This window comes from Pelmatolapia mariae, linkage group LG12 (assembly GCF_036321145.2).
Source record: "Pelmatolapia mariae isolate MD_Pm_ZW linkage group LG12, Pm_UMD_F_2, whole genome shotgun sequence".
NCBI classification, from domain to species: Eukaryota; Metazoa; Chordata; class Actinopteri; order Cichliformes; family Cichlidae; genus Pelmatolapia; species Pelmatolapia mariae.
Genome location: NC_086237.1, coordinates 474,878 through 492,189, shown reverse-complemented (window position 1 = coordinate 492,189; position 17,312 = coordinate 474,878).

The window sequence follows — 17,312 nt, the reverse complement described above, 5'->3', positions numbered from 1 at the left end:
CTCTTCTTTGAGAATCACCACCATCTCTAAGCAGCATTAACGAACAAACATGAACGAAGAGGTGATTGCAAGCAATGCCATACTAGTCGGGTAGTGATGGAATTGAACTGGTGATTCTAGTTGAATGTGTTGAACGGGTAATTATTGTGGCTTGTGGTTAACTGTACTAACAGCATGTCAAAGGGGTCTGTGCTCCAGTTTTGGTGACTGAAGGTGCTTTTTATTAGTCTTAAACTTGGCATTATTCTGCTACTAAATCTGCTAGTTTCAGGACTTTGGGGATTCCAGCTTTTCCACATCTTCTCCACCCTTTTTTTAATGTGTATGTGTCGATGTGTATTTGTTTTTTTAATACATGTTACGGGTCCGAAATTGAGGACGAGAGTAAAACAATGATGGTCCAGAAGAGGTCGGTCAAACAATTGATTTTAATGAATGCACGCAGCGTGGAGAGGTGTAAACTGCAAAACATCAGTTGTACATCTCTACCCAAAATACACTCTAGATTGCTTTTATAACATCAGGGTATTGTAACGCCCCCTCATGCGTTTACAAGCACATAATTTGCATGTAGAGAACATCCATGTATTTTAAGAGATAACTGCAGACACAGAAGTTCCCCATCCATCCAAATATGGTAAAGATCTCAGGCCTTTGAGGTCCCCGTGGACTGGACATCCTTTCGTCACCTGTAACTAAGCAAACTCAAATACCACAAGAAGCTGAATACATTCAGGCCTTTGCTCAGCTACTATTTTACTGTAACCATATACTCAGGCTCTGAGTTATGATATATATATATTAACTCAATCATTTTAAAGTAGTTATAACTGCACCTGTAATAAACATGTTAATATTTGATTATGATAACCTCTATAATATAACTATAACATAATGCCAACAGCTTCAATAAATGCTTTGATGAAATGATAATTAATGTAATGATAAGGATGATGGTTATATACAGTTCAGCAGTGACCTAATTTCTTTAAATATTACAATTCCCTCTCTTGATGTCTCTCCAGAGACATCACCACACCATTTCCTTGTGTCACTCCTCGACCCACTCTGTCACCTCTACATCCATTAATGGCATCATGGGCCCCGAAACCACCATTCCCAGGTCCACTTCCTTCGCTCTGACCCTCTCTAGCCGTCCTCTGACTCAGCAAATCAGAAAACCACCTCATGTCCTCTAGGTGGTCCAGTAATAAAACACCAGCTCCCACTTAAAAACACTTGATGCTTAAGTGGTTTCTGCTCCTTTTCTGGGTCCCTCTCTAGTGGAAATCTTCTCCTGTAAGGGATAAAAAACAAACAGCCTTTCTCTGCTACACCTCACTAACCTACTTTGTTCATCTAATGTTCCTGTCATTATTCAAAGTCTGTTCACAATATCATGTTCTGGGCTCTATCCATTATATTAACTTTACTTAATCTCAATACTCTTTATGTGTGTGAGCAACGCTTTTAGTTCTATTAAAAACACCCCGGGTAAAATATACACCATCCCTATGTCAGCCTAAATCTCCGCTAGAAAACACACTTCAAAATTTTCTATCATCATTTACGCCTCTTTTTGCTTCATGCATATACATAACATGCGAAAGTTACTGTTAATACCAGTTAGACAAGTTTCTACAACATTTTGTTTCACCCGGCTCACCCTCACACATTTCCTGTTCACTTATTGCATATTTATCTTTAACACCTTTTACCTCAGCAGTTGCTAAGCAGAAACAAAGCAACATGTGTTCCACCTTTACCCTGTAAAATAAATCCATTTCATGTTTGTGTCTGTAAACATGTTTTGCATTCATTCATTACAGTCCACGCCATTCCTGCAAGTTAGGAGCTGTAAATTTAAAAGCTACATAAAGTCCAGGCCTTCAGCCTGGCCTATATTTAAATCATGTGTGTTTGTAAGCGTGCATGCAATTAACCTGCTATGTTCTCATCTTCCCTCAACATGTATCACCTGGACACTCTCACCAGTGAAGCTTAAGACCCTTTTGGACGGAACATGAACTCTAAACAAGCACAGTTATGCATTGTGTCTGAAATAAACTCAACCTGTAAATAGAGACATCACTGTTATCACAAACATATTCAATACTATTAAAATTATACTGTACAACCTGTTATTAATGCAGTCATCATAAGGCACATTATATAATAGCAATAAAAATCTCTAAATCCCCAATCCCAACAGGTCCTGTTTTTAAATCTTCCCTGGCTCTCCCTTCAAGTTCTGCTGTCTTAGTACAATAATTAGGTCCTCCTAATCCCATTACATCTGCCATATTGATTCCTTCATGTGTAAGTGTCAGATTTCGAGCATCTAAAACTTTACTCAGTCTCTGTTGTGCTAATGATGTCATAATTAAAACCTGCAAATTCACATAAGCCACCACACTATGTGTAGTCAGAACTTTTAATGAGTGTTCTCTCCCTACATGTGCTGTTTCCTATATTATTTTGGCCACCCTTGCTGCATGCTGTGCACATTTGGGGTGCCTTGCTTCTGTTGGACTCAACCTTATGTTAACCTACATAAGTACCTGTCTTAAGAGCGACCTCTGCACAGCTCAGACGCCAGTTGCAAGAGCTCTCTAACATTAGAATCATCAGCTGTGACTTATATAGTGTTATTTTGGTACTTTATACTTCACACATTTTGAATGTTGTTTATATGGGGAGTTCCTCTTTTTGTGTCTATATTTATTAATATGCCTTGTGCACTAAAACTTCCTGTTTTTCAGTCTGGCTGAGCACTTGTTTGTGAGTAAAAGGTGGCCTTGCTCTACAAGCCAGCCTTCATTATTAAAGTACATAAAACAAGATAATGAGCAGATTCATATTAAAAATATAGCTTTTATTCCTAACACCAGTCCCCGTTTTTTCATTTCTCCCCTGAGAAATGAACTAATTCCTAGTTTATGACATTTAAGTTTACTTCAATACATTCCCATTTAATTTTATTTATATAGCGCCAAATCACAACAAAAATTGCCTCAAGGTGCTTCATATATACAGAGAAAAACCCACCAATCTTGTGACCCCCTATTGAGCAAGCACTTTGGGAACAGTGTGAAGGAAAAACTCCCTTTTAACAGGAAGAAACCTCCAGCAGAACCATGCTCAGGTACGGGCAGCCATCTGCTGCGACCGCTTGGCGTCAGCTAACAGAGACTTCTTTTAACAGAGAGACCTAATATTTAATAATCCACATTTCACTATTTTGTTCTTCGGTTCAGATCTGGATTCTGTATTGTTCTTTATTTGTTATTATTTATGTTTAGATTGTTTATTGCTAGTCTTGGTTTGTTGTTGTCTGTTTTGGAGCTGACATAGTCTCTATGGATAAGCGTCTTTTGGTGGGGTAGCATCAGGAGAGAAGCTCCAGAGAGGCATCTTCCATGTTAAACACTAAAATATAACAAAAGAGATCTTCTCAACGTGTTGTATATTTTTAATATTTCCTTATTATTTTGTCATAAAATAAATCAACCAAATAACTTAAGCTGTGTGACAGCACCTTGCGTTTACGCCGGGCTGTGAACTGCCCTGAAGCTACACCCCCTTTTACCCCATTTAATTTCTCAATCTTACTTTAAACTATTCCTGACCTTCTCCTTCTCTCATCTGATCATCTCAAGTACGTCCTGTACAAAATTTGCTTCCTCTTTTCAAGTCCCACATTTAATTACAAGCTCTAATACATTTGCCCTATATGGCTATTCCGACGTGTTTCCTGTCAACTTAACAGAGTTATTCTCAAAACTCAGAGCTGAGGTTCCCCTTTCCTAAGTCTGTATGTTCTACAAAAGAGCAAGTCGGTAAACAAGTTTATCATCACAAAGGTTGTTAGGTAAAGGTCACGTAGACATTTGCTTAGTAACCCTAAAAGAGCACATTTCATGTAGCTAATCACATATATACAATTTTCCTTTAACATATCTGTATGTGCACGCCTAAATTATAACCTCTTATTCTAGAAATCAAAAATAACCTGAAAATAACACTTTCTGCCTCAGTTTTACCATACCTAAATTATCAAAAACCCCGAACGTCATCAAGTAATCCTAAAACCCATTTCAACTTAAACATTAAGTCCTGTAACTCCCCCCCTTTTTGTGACACATCTCATGTGTTACAAACTCAAAATCCTTCACTCAGGTTGGGGAATTAAAAGAAAAGGTTAATCATATCATATTAGGTATAGATGCTCCGAGCCTTCAAACCTGTGTTTAAGGAATGAAATCAAATTAATCATCATGTCAAAATCCCTTCTTGGCTCCATCCACAGCCTGCATCCTTGAAACGTCCTATAAACAAAATCCTGTGTGTTAACCAGAACATCACCTTTTATACTCACTTTCTCCACTTATCATCCAACCTGTGTTATAAAACAAAACTTAAAACATAACAATTATCAGTCATGTGTCCAACCTTAGTCCAGTCTTTTGTCAGTGTCCAGTCGGTCCAACCTATGGTCTTCCTGGTCCGTCCATTCACCCACACATTCACTCACACGCATTAACATCGGGTATTGGTACACTTCCGCACCAATAATCAGATTTTCCACTTTCAGCAAACTCAGTGTATTTATATAATCATTTATTTTCTTTTTTACTCGTTTCTAGGAAAATAGTTCTTTATACTTTTGGACTGGATTGGCTCGCTGCAATCCTCTTAGACAGGGACCCACAATCTGACCCATTGTAATTCGGAAAAGGTCACCTTACTTTTTGTTTTCCTGAGACTATTGTCGGCGCCGTTATTCATTGTTGTCTTTTGCAGGCCTGCTTAGAACAAAAATGAGAAAAAAGAGAGCTGAGTATTAGCTCATCAAAGTACAAAACAAAATCACCTGACAGGTTTTTTCTTTATAAGTGCACTGTTACAAAACCCCTTAAACATGTCCATGTTTGTTAAAACTCCCTCTTTAAAAATAAAACAACAACCTCAAAAATCTTCAACAATCTTAAATTTCAGCCATAGAACACACCCAAAACGTAAAAAGCTACACCGTTTCGTACACAATATCCCCCTTTAAGCACTTTACCAAACTCACATTCAACCAAACATATAAGCACGTTCTCACAATATGTCAACACTAATTTATAAACCTCTTAATCAAATTTTCACCTCGTAACAGTCTACTTCTCCTCTAAGGTCTCAATCACACACACAGCAAGCTCCTCTGTCATCACTCACATTAGCTCTCCAACTAATTTTCATACTCAGTCACAAGATAAATACATATTTAAACCTCATCACATTATTCAATTATTTTCATTTTCTTCCTATACTAATCACTTGTTTTATCAATCAGTGCAAGAGCACTCCTAAGTCACCCTTTTAAACTACTTTATTAAACATTCACACCATTCTATCACTCATACAAGCAGCAAGCAGATCTTCATTGCATATGCTTATGTTTGCTATTTTGCATATATGGCTTCACAGTCTTTCAAACTCCTTCCCAATTCTCCAGTTAAGCAGTCAGTTTTTTCTTTCCCCGAATTACTAACCCTCTATTTTAATTTCCCACCTTAAATAAGCACTCCTAATCTTCAGCCAGGAGCTAGGGCCTGTTTTCCAGGTTCATGGACACATGATTCTGTGAACAATTCAACCAGAGACTTGCCTTAACATATCCATTGGCGTTAACCTACAATTTTCTTCCAACTGCTGGATCTTGAGAGTTGGTCCGGGTCTGCTTTGCTCCTAAAAATAACAAACTAAGACATTTGCATTATTATCACGGGTGCCTAAACGACCCATTTCTCTTTTTCTAGTCAAAAATACCAATTATGTCATGTATGTAAGCGTGTTCTTCCTTGCGTTATGTGGTCATGTAAATGCAGTGTAAGCTGTTTTCTTCATTGCATGCCAGGTGATCATCTTAATTAAGTGTAAGCAGTTTCTTCATTGCATGAGTGTAAGCTGCTTCTTCATTGCATCCTTATGTATTTATTGCATTTTCATGTATTCATATTTAATTAATGCATCTTTTCACTGAGCTCTACATTCAAACTATCTCACTTCTGATTCGTTTCAAAAATAATCTCACATGTAACAATTTATATATGTGTGTTTTCTATTCATTAATATAATTGTCAGTTATTTTGATTATCTTTTCCTTTTGTATTGTTTACCTCTTTGTTGTGCTGTGGTGGACATCCCTAAACAATCACAAGTTCAGGGTTCAATTTCAATCCAATCCTCTCCTATCTTCTCGCAGTCAAACTCGTCCAGCTTCATCTCTCACTGGTCCTTTTCATTCACAGTGTCCTGTTCGGGCTTCAGAGCTCCAGCAAACACAGTGTGTTTCTTCTCTGTTTTGATCTTTCAGTATTTCCTCTTCCTTCAGTCTTATTTTCATTTGCTCTGTTTTCTTCTCCATTCATCTTTTCAGTCTTTTCTTCCAAGATTGCTCCAGGCTTGGCAAATATGACAGTCAGTGCCTTCAAGCAGACATATCACGCTGTTCTTCACCAGCATGCATGTTGCATCACGTGCTTTCTTCCATGCTGCTGGACTCATCAGTCGTTGTCAGTGTTACTGCTTTCGCCTGCACTGTCTTTTAGCTTCCGTTACTTCTTCACGTCCACGATGTTCTATCGGTCTTCATCAGGAAATTGACTGTCCTTTGCGTTTCTTCTCGGGGTCAAGGACAAAGTGAGAGCTCAAGCTGCACAATTTCGAGCCAAAGACTGGCTTATTTTCTCCCAATCCTTTTAATCTACTTTTCTGCTGCTAAACTCAAGGTTGCGAAGTTGAGAGAGTCCACCTGTATTGGCACACTAAAGCATATAATTAGTATCATATTCATTTTTATCTTAAAACCTCCCTTTTGCTTCATCTGCCCAGAGTTAAATCTCTCTCTCTACTCTGGGTGCACACTTGTCACCGAGAGCTTCCCTTTTATGGGCATGCATTTCCTGTCCCAGACACACACACGGTTTCCTGTTTCTACAGCTTCTGCAGAGACTTCTTTTAATTTCACAGTCTACAAATAATCAGTAATTCTACTAAATCTTTATCTACAAACAATAGCCTGATTTTCACTCACACACATTTTAATAGCGCTCTTTCACACATCAGGACAACTAACACTTCTCCACACACATCACCATTCTTTAGGTCAGTTTTGTAGCATCAGTCACACAATCATTTCTTGAGTGGGTGTACTAAGTGCATATACTTATGTGTTTTTAAACAGAAAAATAAACTCAACCTCTCATAACATCACTCAAGGTCAAATATCTTCATAGCCCCAAAAGCAAGCATATTATTTCCCTAGTCAAAAGTCAAACCGTTACTCACAGTAATTTTTAATCTCACAGCCTTTGTGTTTTGAGTCATGGTCAGTGGCCCCTATTTCACAGCAAACACGCACCTCTGTTTCAACCAGCCCTGTCTGACCATCCGTAATTGGAGTCAACACAAGACTAAACGTAAAGCCAGTCATATCTCTGCTATCGTCTTCCAAAACTCCATGGTCTATTTCCTCCATGGAGTGTACAGGTTACATTACAAAACTACATTTGAAAGCCAATCGCACACATGCAAAATGAGACAGACATCTATCATAAAGTAATCATCGTATTTAACAACCGTAATGCCAACAAAGTAGAAATAAAAGCAATTCTTCCCTTAAAACACCAATATACGTCGTCCTTCACCCAGGCTCTGCAGTCAGTCATTAGCCACTCATTAGTAAACAGGAAATGTCACTCTAAATAAGTCACAGGCATCTCATTTACATAGACACAGACACACTCTCAAAATAACCGGCTTGCTGCAGTGCCCGTGGCAGACAGAGCCTATATACAAACATAGAAATTATAACACAGAGACGTCTGATAAATTAAATAATATTTACAAGGCCTTAAATTGCACAACCTACATAATTTAGACAAAATTTGAATTAACCCTCCAAGGGACAAACTCCAAGTTTTTGATAATCAATGACAGTATCAGGTCCAACCTGTATCTGGTCTAATTGCTAAAGTTCCTAAGTCAATTTAAAAGCGTCCAATGCCCAAGGTCCAACCTTTGCTACCCAAAAAAGCGCAAGTACCGTTCCAAACGGTAAAGTGGTCCAACCACTAGCTATTTTGGAGGTTCCCAAGTTCTCCACGATCGCCAATCGGACTATCCCTTCCAAAGGAAAATCCCAAGCGTCCCCAGGAAATTTGGAGCGTCACCTCCGAGAAATGCGCTTCTTAGAACATCCCACAGTTCCGTTCTACATAAATTTAATTATGTTTTTAAAGACATCCTATGAAACCACCAAACCGACTTTACTGATGTCCAAGCCCAGCTTTATATTCAATTATAACTGTATGACCATATACAGATTTCAAATGACCTATATCCTAAATTCAGTAGTCCAACTACTTTAACTTGTCCTTTTCCTATTTCCGTTACTTTTACCTATTCCTATTCAGTAGTCCAACTACTTTAAATTCTCTTTCCTTAGCAGTCCAACTGCATTTAAATCCTCGTAGCAGTCCAACTGCTTTTCCTTTAATCAGTACTGTCACTTAACCTTACATTATCATTAGTTCAACTTCAATTCTCATGAGATTTTCACCAAAATCAAAACAGACCTTTACCAGTAATTTTCAGTGAGTAGACTTTCAATTTTGTCAGAACCAATTCAGCACTGTTTGGAAATAATTCAACAGGTAGTGCCTTACCTTTGAATAAGCCGGCTTATGTCCACCCACTTCGACCACTGACTCGTGTCTGGCTGTTTGAGCACCTTGGACCCTCTCAGTCTCAACCTCCAACTTTCTCCCCCTCAACCCTCGGCCAATGCACCAGATGTTACGGGTTCGAAATTGAGGACGAGAGTAAAACAATGATGGTCCAGAAGAGGTCGGTCAAACAATTGATTTTAATGAATGCACGCAGCGTGGAGAGGTGTAAACTGCAAAACATCAGTTGTACATCTCTACCCAAAATACACTCTAGATTGCTTTTATAACATCAGGGTATTGTAGCGCCCCCTCATGCGTTTACAAGCACATAATTTGCATGTAGAGAACATCCATGTATTTTAAGAGATAACTGCAGACACAGAAGTTCCCCATCCATCCAAATATGGTAAAGATCTCAGGCCTTTGAGGTCCCCGTGGACTGGACATCCTTTCGTCACCTGTAACTAAGCAAACTCAAATACCACAAGAAGCTGAATACATTCAGGCCTTTGCTCAGCTACTATTTTACTGTAACCATATACTCAGGCTCTGAGTTATGATATATATATATTAACTCAATCATTTTAAAGTAGTTATAACTGCACCTGTAATAAACATGTTAATATTTGATTATGATAACCCCTATAATATAACTATAACATAATGCCAACAGCTTCAATAAATGCTTTGATGAAATGATAATTAATGTAATGATAAGGATGATGGTTATATACAGTTCAGCAGTGACCTAATTTCTTTAAATATTACATACACCATCTTGAAAATGTAGTTTTGACAGCAACACATCTTATCCTTATCTGTTCATGCTGTACACAAGTGTTTACACATCTGGCACTTCTTCACCAAAGCTGGACTTCACTTAAAATGTTCAAATGTAGTCCCATTTGGATGCCACTGGTCACTCAAACGATTAAAAAGCATGGTAGCAGCTATTGAGCCTTCAGGGTGATGTCACAACGCTCGTATCCATCTTTAATATATGGTATGAATGTTACAGAGAGATTTTGTATTGCTGCTTTTATGTTGATTAAAATATTTGGCATTTTCTTTTTGATAGTGCAGCCACTTTTTGCGTGTCTCCCTCTTTTTCCTCAACGTTTGCTATGTCCTTCCAAGCCCTCGCATTCTTGGGCCCTGTACATAAAGAGTGAATTGTTGTTTATACTAACATACTGTGACATATTGAACTTTGAGGTTCAATCTGCTGATTCTTGTCACATTTGAAGGGAGTCAAACTGTCTCTTTCCTGTATTCACGCCTTTAATGAGGTGCTAAGTGAATCCGCTGCTGGCTGTGTATTTGCTGTAAAGTGGTTTCAGTCCTGTTGCCTAATCTCAGCCAACAAATGAGCTTTTTAACCCCCAAACTGTTAAATTTCAGTACCAAGACATTAGTTTAGAACCACTCATCTGATTTTACTTTTCGCTGGAAAAAAGAATGAAGCTATTTCTTTAAACCTTTGCTACATGCTTTATCTTTGATCGCTATCTTTTCCGTCTTTCCTTGTTCAGCCTGTTTATTTGTTTTGAATAGATGATAAATGAGAAGAGCTGTTTGATTGGTGTGAAAACTGTGTTGAAATCAGCAGTTTTGCAGAATACACACAAGAGTTGGCTTCAAAAAGTTGGAGCAGCTGCTCTGGCTTGGAAAAGAGAAAACACCTCTAACAGTCCAAAATAAGTACATACATCTTCACGCAAAGATAAGACGCTTCATTTCTCTTACAGTGACACGGTTTCGGGGTGATAGCAGAAGAAGGTGGTCATACATCAGCCGTAATCCCGCTTTATGAGAAATAAAATGCCATAATTTTACAGAGCCACATTTGAATGTGTTGATAGTGAGGTAAGCCCTTTAATGTTTATATTATACATTTTCTAATAAAACAGAAGATCTCACTGAACTGTTTTTTTTTTTCATGTAAGTTTTTAGTGTATTCTTCTATGGCACAGGCACAGCAACAAGAGTTGCTGTATGCAGAATTTCTTTCAGTTCTTTCAGATGCACGGTATATTTTGGTTATTCATTTAGGTGCTGCCTTTGATAACCAGTGCCTGCAAAACAATGGAAGGAAAGACTGTATAGTCCTAGAGATTTCACCTATCTGTAGTTCAGATGTATTGTAAAATCGTGGCACAAAAAGAGACCAATTGTTTTCAGTTTCAGCTCTTCTGTTCTAGCCTTCTGTTGGAGTCACCAAATCTGTGGCTCAAAGGAACTCAGCATATGACATGCTACAAAAATTTGCTGCATTTTAAACAAATTTTAGTAAAAACAAACAAACATACAAATAGGGAAGAAGGTTTATGAAAGAAGAAACCATGGGTCACTGCAGCAGTGTGATCCACATGATTTGGCAGATTTGTCTTTTTTTTTTTTTTACACCCAATGCCCTTCTGGACATAAACCTACCAGGGATACAGCTCTCATTCTGGGATCAAACTGAGAAGCTTATTGGGTAAAATAATACACTATGGAGTCATGTTAATAAGTGCAAGATTGTAGCTTCAGCAAAAAAAGAAAAGAAAAGAAAAGAAAAGAGAGAGAGGGGGAGAAAATGATTTAAACCAACCATAAAATGTGCTGTCTTATACAGGTTTCAGCAGGTATGTTAATAAACCAAACTAATAAAACTGAGTGTAAAAACAGGACTGCAGTCAAAACTGCAAAAAGCAGTGTAAGCAAAAGGCTGCTGGCAATGCAGGAGAAACCCAGCTGCTCTGCCTGCACCTATTTATATGAATACAGGTGAGCCTCTTCAGCCCTGGGACTCCAAGGAGAGTGCAATTATGATTTTATAAACAGAAAAGAACAATTGGGGGGTATATGTTCCTGTGCATTGAAGACAAGCCTTCCCAACACGGACAAATACAGCTGGTATGAACAAATGCTGCCTTGACAATTTTTTAGAAAGATGCACACCAGCAGAAAAGTGAAAATTTCCAATGCAAACCATTCTTTAGGGTTTGTCCTCTGAAACAAGTTCAACATATCCAGGAAATATGTTCCCTATCTGGCTTCACCTACCCCTAACATCATCAGTCATGATTACTGGTTGCAAGAAGCTGACGATGAATCATCTTTGTTTTTTCATTGGCTATGAGCTGACATAGGTGCCCTACTTAAGGACTACATCTCCATGCAGCTCATAGAAAAGCTAAATATATCTATATATAAGGTGTATTGGAGGGAAAAACTGGAAGGAATAATTTTGCCCCTAAGAATCTAAACCAGCGGTCCCCAACCCCCAGGCCACAGACTGGTACCGGTATGTGAGTCGTTGTGAGAGTTGAGGCTCACGTGTGAAATTTGTGGTTTTCAGGGTTTTTATCGGTTTTTATCATTATTTTTTTATAGTTTCAACCGTTAACTCAGTTTCTCTGGGTCTTTCCCCGTGTGTTATGAATAATTCTTCTTTTTTTGGTACCTGTACTGCTTTTATTTTGTTGAATTTATCCGCGACACCTTAAAGGCCGGTCCATGAAAATATTGTCAGACATAAACTGATCCGTGGTGCAAAAAAGGTTGGGGACCGCCGATCTAAATCAAAGGATTTAGATGGTCTCTTGAAATGAAATCTTCTCTTATTGTCTGTGCATTTACATCAGAGGGATCTTCTAGGAATGATGACACGTGAACCGCTTTTATCCAGATAGTTTATTGGTCAGTGGGTGGTGGATCTTGTCTCATATCTCTAAGATAACCTGCCTGCTGCTCAGGCTCACTGGCTGTTGTCTCTATAAACATTTTGCCCAGCATGCACACAGTAAAGTCTGAAACAACAACATATGAATCCTCCCTGGCAAAATGGCCTTATATCACACCCTGAGATGTGCAACAGTGATGGAAAAATCATTGATTATCCAGCTTGTAATCAAGCAGACATTTTTTTTTATCCAGAAAATGAGCAGTGAGGGTCCTCGACAGTCCGACAATAAGTTAAGTTGGTATGTGCTAACATTTGGGATCTCAATGCCACGTCTTCATTTCTAATTTCATCAAATTTGTACTAATAGTATTTTTTCTGAACTGCAGTAGCATAAAACACCCAGTCTGGCTGCAAGTAGCTCAAAAACTAATAGTAAAGGTTGTGAATATTGTCAGATCTGATTGTTGGACGATGGCTTTTGTTGAAGCTCCAGCTTTTGATTTTTCCTCCCATATTTTTCACAAAAATCCACTTTAGTTTTAAAATATAGCTCTGCCGTCATCTTGTACACAACCCTAACTTCCTCTGTCTGATCCAGGACAATAATAGCTGGAGTAATATAGCTATTTGTACCGCTGCCATTCTTCAGGTGGCTTATTTGACATATACAAGCACTTTCAGTCCTTCACTCTCCAGAGTCTGGCTCCAGACCTTGACCATTGTTTTTATAAATGGCCTATTTGAACTGAATAAGGACTCTTTGTTAAACAGGCCCTGGCCTGAAATAGCCTCCATGACTGTTCTCAGTAGCAGATATCCCTTTTTCCTCCCATTACTCATCCACTGACCCCCTGCTTTTGTTTGCTCTAGCCTCGGGAGGATGCAGGAGCTACTGGTGGCTAATCTGTTAGCATGTGTCTTTTAACTTTATTTTGAAACAGGCCTGGCATAAGGAATCACTCTTTGGTTTCAAGATAATTAGATTAACTTACATTCTTCCTGAAGAAATGTATTTTAAGAATGTTTGTTTTCATTACGTCCACATCAAGCAGTGTGTGTTTACTGACAGCCTGTAGAGCTAAATATAAATAATTATTTACTGTTTTCTAATTATGCTAATAGTGTTAATATGCAGATTGTGGATGGATGCATGGGGAGTGTATGTGGGTGGATTAAAGGCCATTTTGGAAGGATTATCTGTTTCACAGTGTGGGCAACTGAATAGATGAATGGATGTACTTACAAATGGATGAACGATGGACAAAGCACAGCTAACCGTGTAAAGGGATGAACATTAAAAGCGTGCATTGTCTCTGCTGGACTGGACACATTTATGGGGGCTTAAAAGACTTCAGATAGACCTATCCTGTTCATTTACAGCTTCTCATTTATAATCTTGGACTCTGCTAGACTAGCTTTGTATGATTAACTGCATAAACTAATCTTTTTCTTTTTCTCCGCCCACACCACTTTTAAGCCAGTTTTCTTCTGATTAGCTTTCAATCACAAAGAGAGTGTGCCTGTATTCATGTACCAAACTAAGAGTAAAAAAAAAGTACAATTTTCAGTGTGATATTCTCATTATATGGATATTGCATGGATGGTATCTGCAGTTCTCTTGTTTGTTGTCCGTGCTTTTCCTTCATACAGCTCGTGATGATCGGTATAACTCAGACATCTAGAAAGAAATTTGTCAGTTGAATAAAGTCTCTGCTAAGTCAGAGAATGCTTTCTTTGCAATTGCAATCTAAATCTTGATTTTGTGCAATGATTTTCTATCTCTACTCACAGTAGTTCCTATATATTTAAACTCACTGACTTGTTATAGTGTGGAATTCTTCAGTCAAATGCTACATACTGGATTATCTTTCTCTATGGAAATGGGAAAGGCTGTATTATCCTTGGGAAAATACAGCAATGATTTCCCGTTGCCCTGTGCTGTTTTTTTCTTTTTAAAGCGTGTATCCACATCTGGATGTAGTTTGCATCATGTCCATCGTATGTTATACTGAGCCCCTGACACAGTCTGTGAGCCATGTTTGGCCCCTAAGAGGTCAGGATATAGAGATGATTGACATGAAAATTAAAAATGAACAAACACATGTTACACTTATGTCAAAACAATAATCTTTATTTGTTGTTTTGATACAAAACATATATAAAAACATACATATAAAACAGCTAGCTCCAGCCTTTCTGTGTGGAGTTTGAATGGATTCCCATGCCTGCCTTGGTTCACCTCAGGTCCTCCAGCTCACAGGAACAGGTCTGAGGCAGATTCAAAGCCTGCAGCGCCTCATGACAGCACCTTGGATTTCAAAGGTTTGATGTTGCTTCAGGTTCGGGTCGTTATTGTAAAGCACTGATGCTGCATTTTATGATGCTTCAGTTATTTGTTTGTTTCTGGCTTATCATCTCTTCTATCCCAGTCTGGCATGTCCTCATAATCCCCTCAGGCTCATATTAAATTATATTAAACCATTAAATGTAACTCTGCTAATAAAATTAATGGCCAAATAACAAGCTGATTTACTTTCATCAGCAATTTGTCCGCCAATAAAATCACACGTGGTCAGCTATACAGTACTGGACTCATATTCCAAAGTCAACACAAATTAAAACCTTAAAGCATTATATCAGTGTCCTGGGTAGAAACATTTGTTAAAAATTTTGTTTTTACTCCATTTATTATAAATGTAAAAAAGTACATTTTGGGTGAAACAGAAGACTGGAGATGCCCCTGTGGAGTTTCTGCAAAATTATACAGTATTAATCTCTATTGCGTTGTTTAAATACCCTAGCAGTCAAACTGAAACGATTGGGTGATTAACCAATTTGGTAACTGATTTTTTTTAATGCAAAAAAGTATAACAAAAAAAGAAAAGAAAAAAAAAATCCACAGATGTACCCTTAGATTAAAGGCTTTAATTTTATTTTTCTACTGAAAGTATCTTTGACTTGTTCCAACTTTTGTGGGAGTATTTCTTGCCAAAGGTTAAAGTTCATATAGGGGGCAGCATCTATGACGCAGGTGTCACGCGGGATTTCATTAAATACCCACGCTATGAGAGACGGACTTTTAACTGAATCCATTAAAGTGAATAAGCAAAACAAATAACAGGAAATGAATATCAGAAAAACACGAAGAGGAATGTTTGCTAACAAGCTAAAGAGGCTACAAAGCCCTTAAATGACCTCACAAAGCTGCTTTTATGTCCGGATTTAAGTCGCAGTAAAGTCGCAGTATTAAAGGTAAGTTTACCAGAGTTTCATGTTTTTAATTTTTATTATTGCTGTATTACTGGGCCACAAAATTCTGCTAATTAGACCCTGTCGCTCAGCATGGCTGTGTCATACCATTATCACTTCCTTCATAACCACGTTGTACTTGACAGTGTGTTCTTGCCTCAAGTGGTGAAACAAGTTTGTTTCCACTTTTAGCAGAAACAGTTTTTTTAAAGTTTGATGAAGTAGTTCCTTTTCAGATGCTAAATCTGTATCAGAAAAGACACGTGGCTCTGGCTTGCAGACATGCCTGGGTTTGTCTCATGCACTGTTTGTCAATGTAAATTCATGGTGTTTGTATGATGTGAGAATGTAAATACTACTAATTATAAGCTGTTTATGAGAGGGAAAGTGAGCTTTAAAAAAATTCTTTACTTATTCCAAGAAAATATGGGTCTTCTCAAACAACAAACCATGATCCCTGAGCTAAAAGCCCCTGCTGAGTGAGGAGAAAGGGGGTTTGATTAAATTACAAACAATCTATTTCTTGTAATACAGAAATAAAATTTGATAAATCAGTGAAAATCATGTATTCCTGTCTATGTAGAGAAATTAATATTTAACAGTTACGGTTGCACTTAGCAACCTTCCTGTTCAACAGGAATATAAACAGAATACAACCAATTCAGTTGAGTTCCCACAAGTTGTGCTTATTGATAAAGACTAATTCAGAATATGATTTGTCATAAAATTCCTTTTAAAATGCTCAAAAAACATAAAAACACAATCGAAAGGTAAGGCTCAGTGACATTAAACTGAAATTAGTGAAGGTGAGTCCTGGCATACAGCTAGCAGCTACAGCTGTGTAAGCAGCCATGACACTAACTTTATGATATAACAAAGTTCACATTTCGTGTTTGAAGAAAAGCTCGCTGTTGTCCTGAGTGGCCATTAGAGGAAGTGCAGTTTTTACTGTAAAAGAAGCAAACTAGACTAAATGAAGATTTATTACAGTAATATAGATTTTTATGTTGTAAGCGTTGTTAAATAGCTTCCAGTTTAGTTCAGATCAGCACATCTGGAGTGTGATGGGCGGTGCTGATGAAGGGGTTCTTGAGTTCAGCTGCCAGGACTGTGGAAGTAGGTCAGACCAGAGCGCCTGGGAACCTCTGCTCAAGTATACATTACAAAAAAGACCCAGCCCAGGGGGGACCTGTAATCTTTTTAGGCCCCAACTTATCTCCAGGTCTGTTTAGCACACACCTGTTTTTTATTTAACAGAACACTAAATGTGGCACAAGGTACTGTAACATTTGACCTCTGGAGTTAATGAGATATTTCACTCTGGGACCTCATTCTCTCATCTGTGTGTTTTTTTTTTTTTTTTTTTTTTTTTTTCTCCTAACATCATAGTCACTGAAATGAATCCTTCTTTCCGTCATTACTGTCCTTTTCCATTTCTTTCATTATTAGTCCCTGTTCTACAGTCACATGACAGAACCAGAACCATTGATGTTTTAACTTATTCTGGTTTCAAACTGAGTATATTTATGTCCCAGAGCCTCGGTGCACTTATTGATTAGTGTTGTAAAAAATGGTAAATTGTTTTAAATCTTTAAAACCAGCAGACGGGGTTAAAGCCCGACCAGTATTTGGTGATTTGTAGAATCGGATATTCTGATGCTTCGGGTGATATGTTC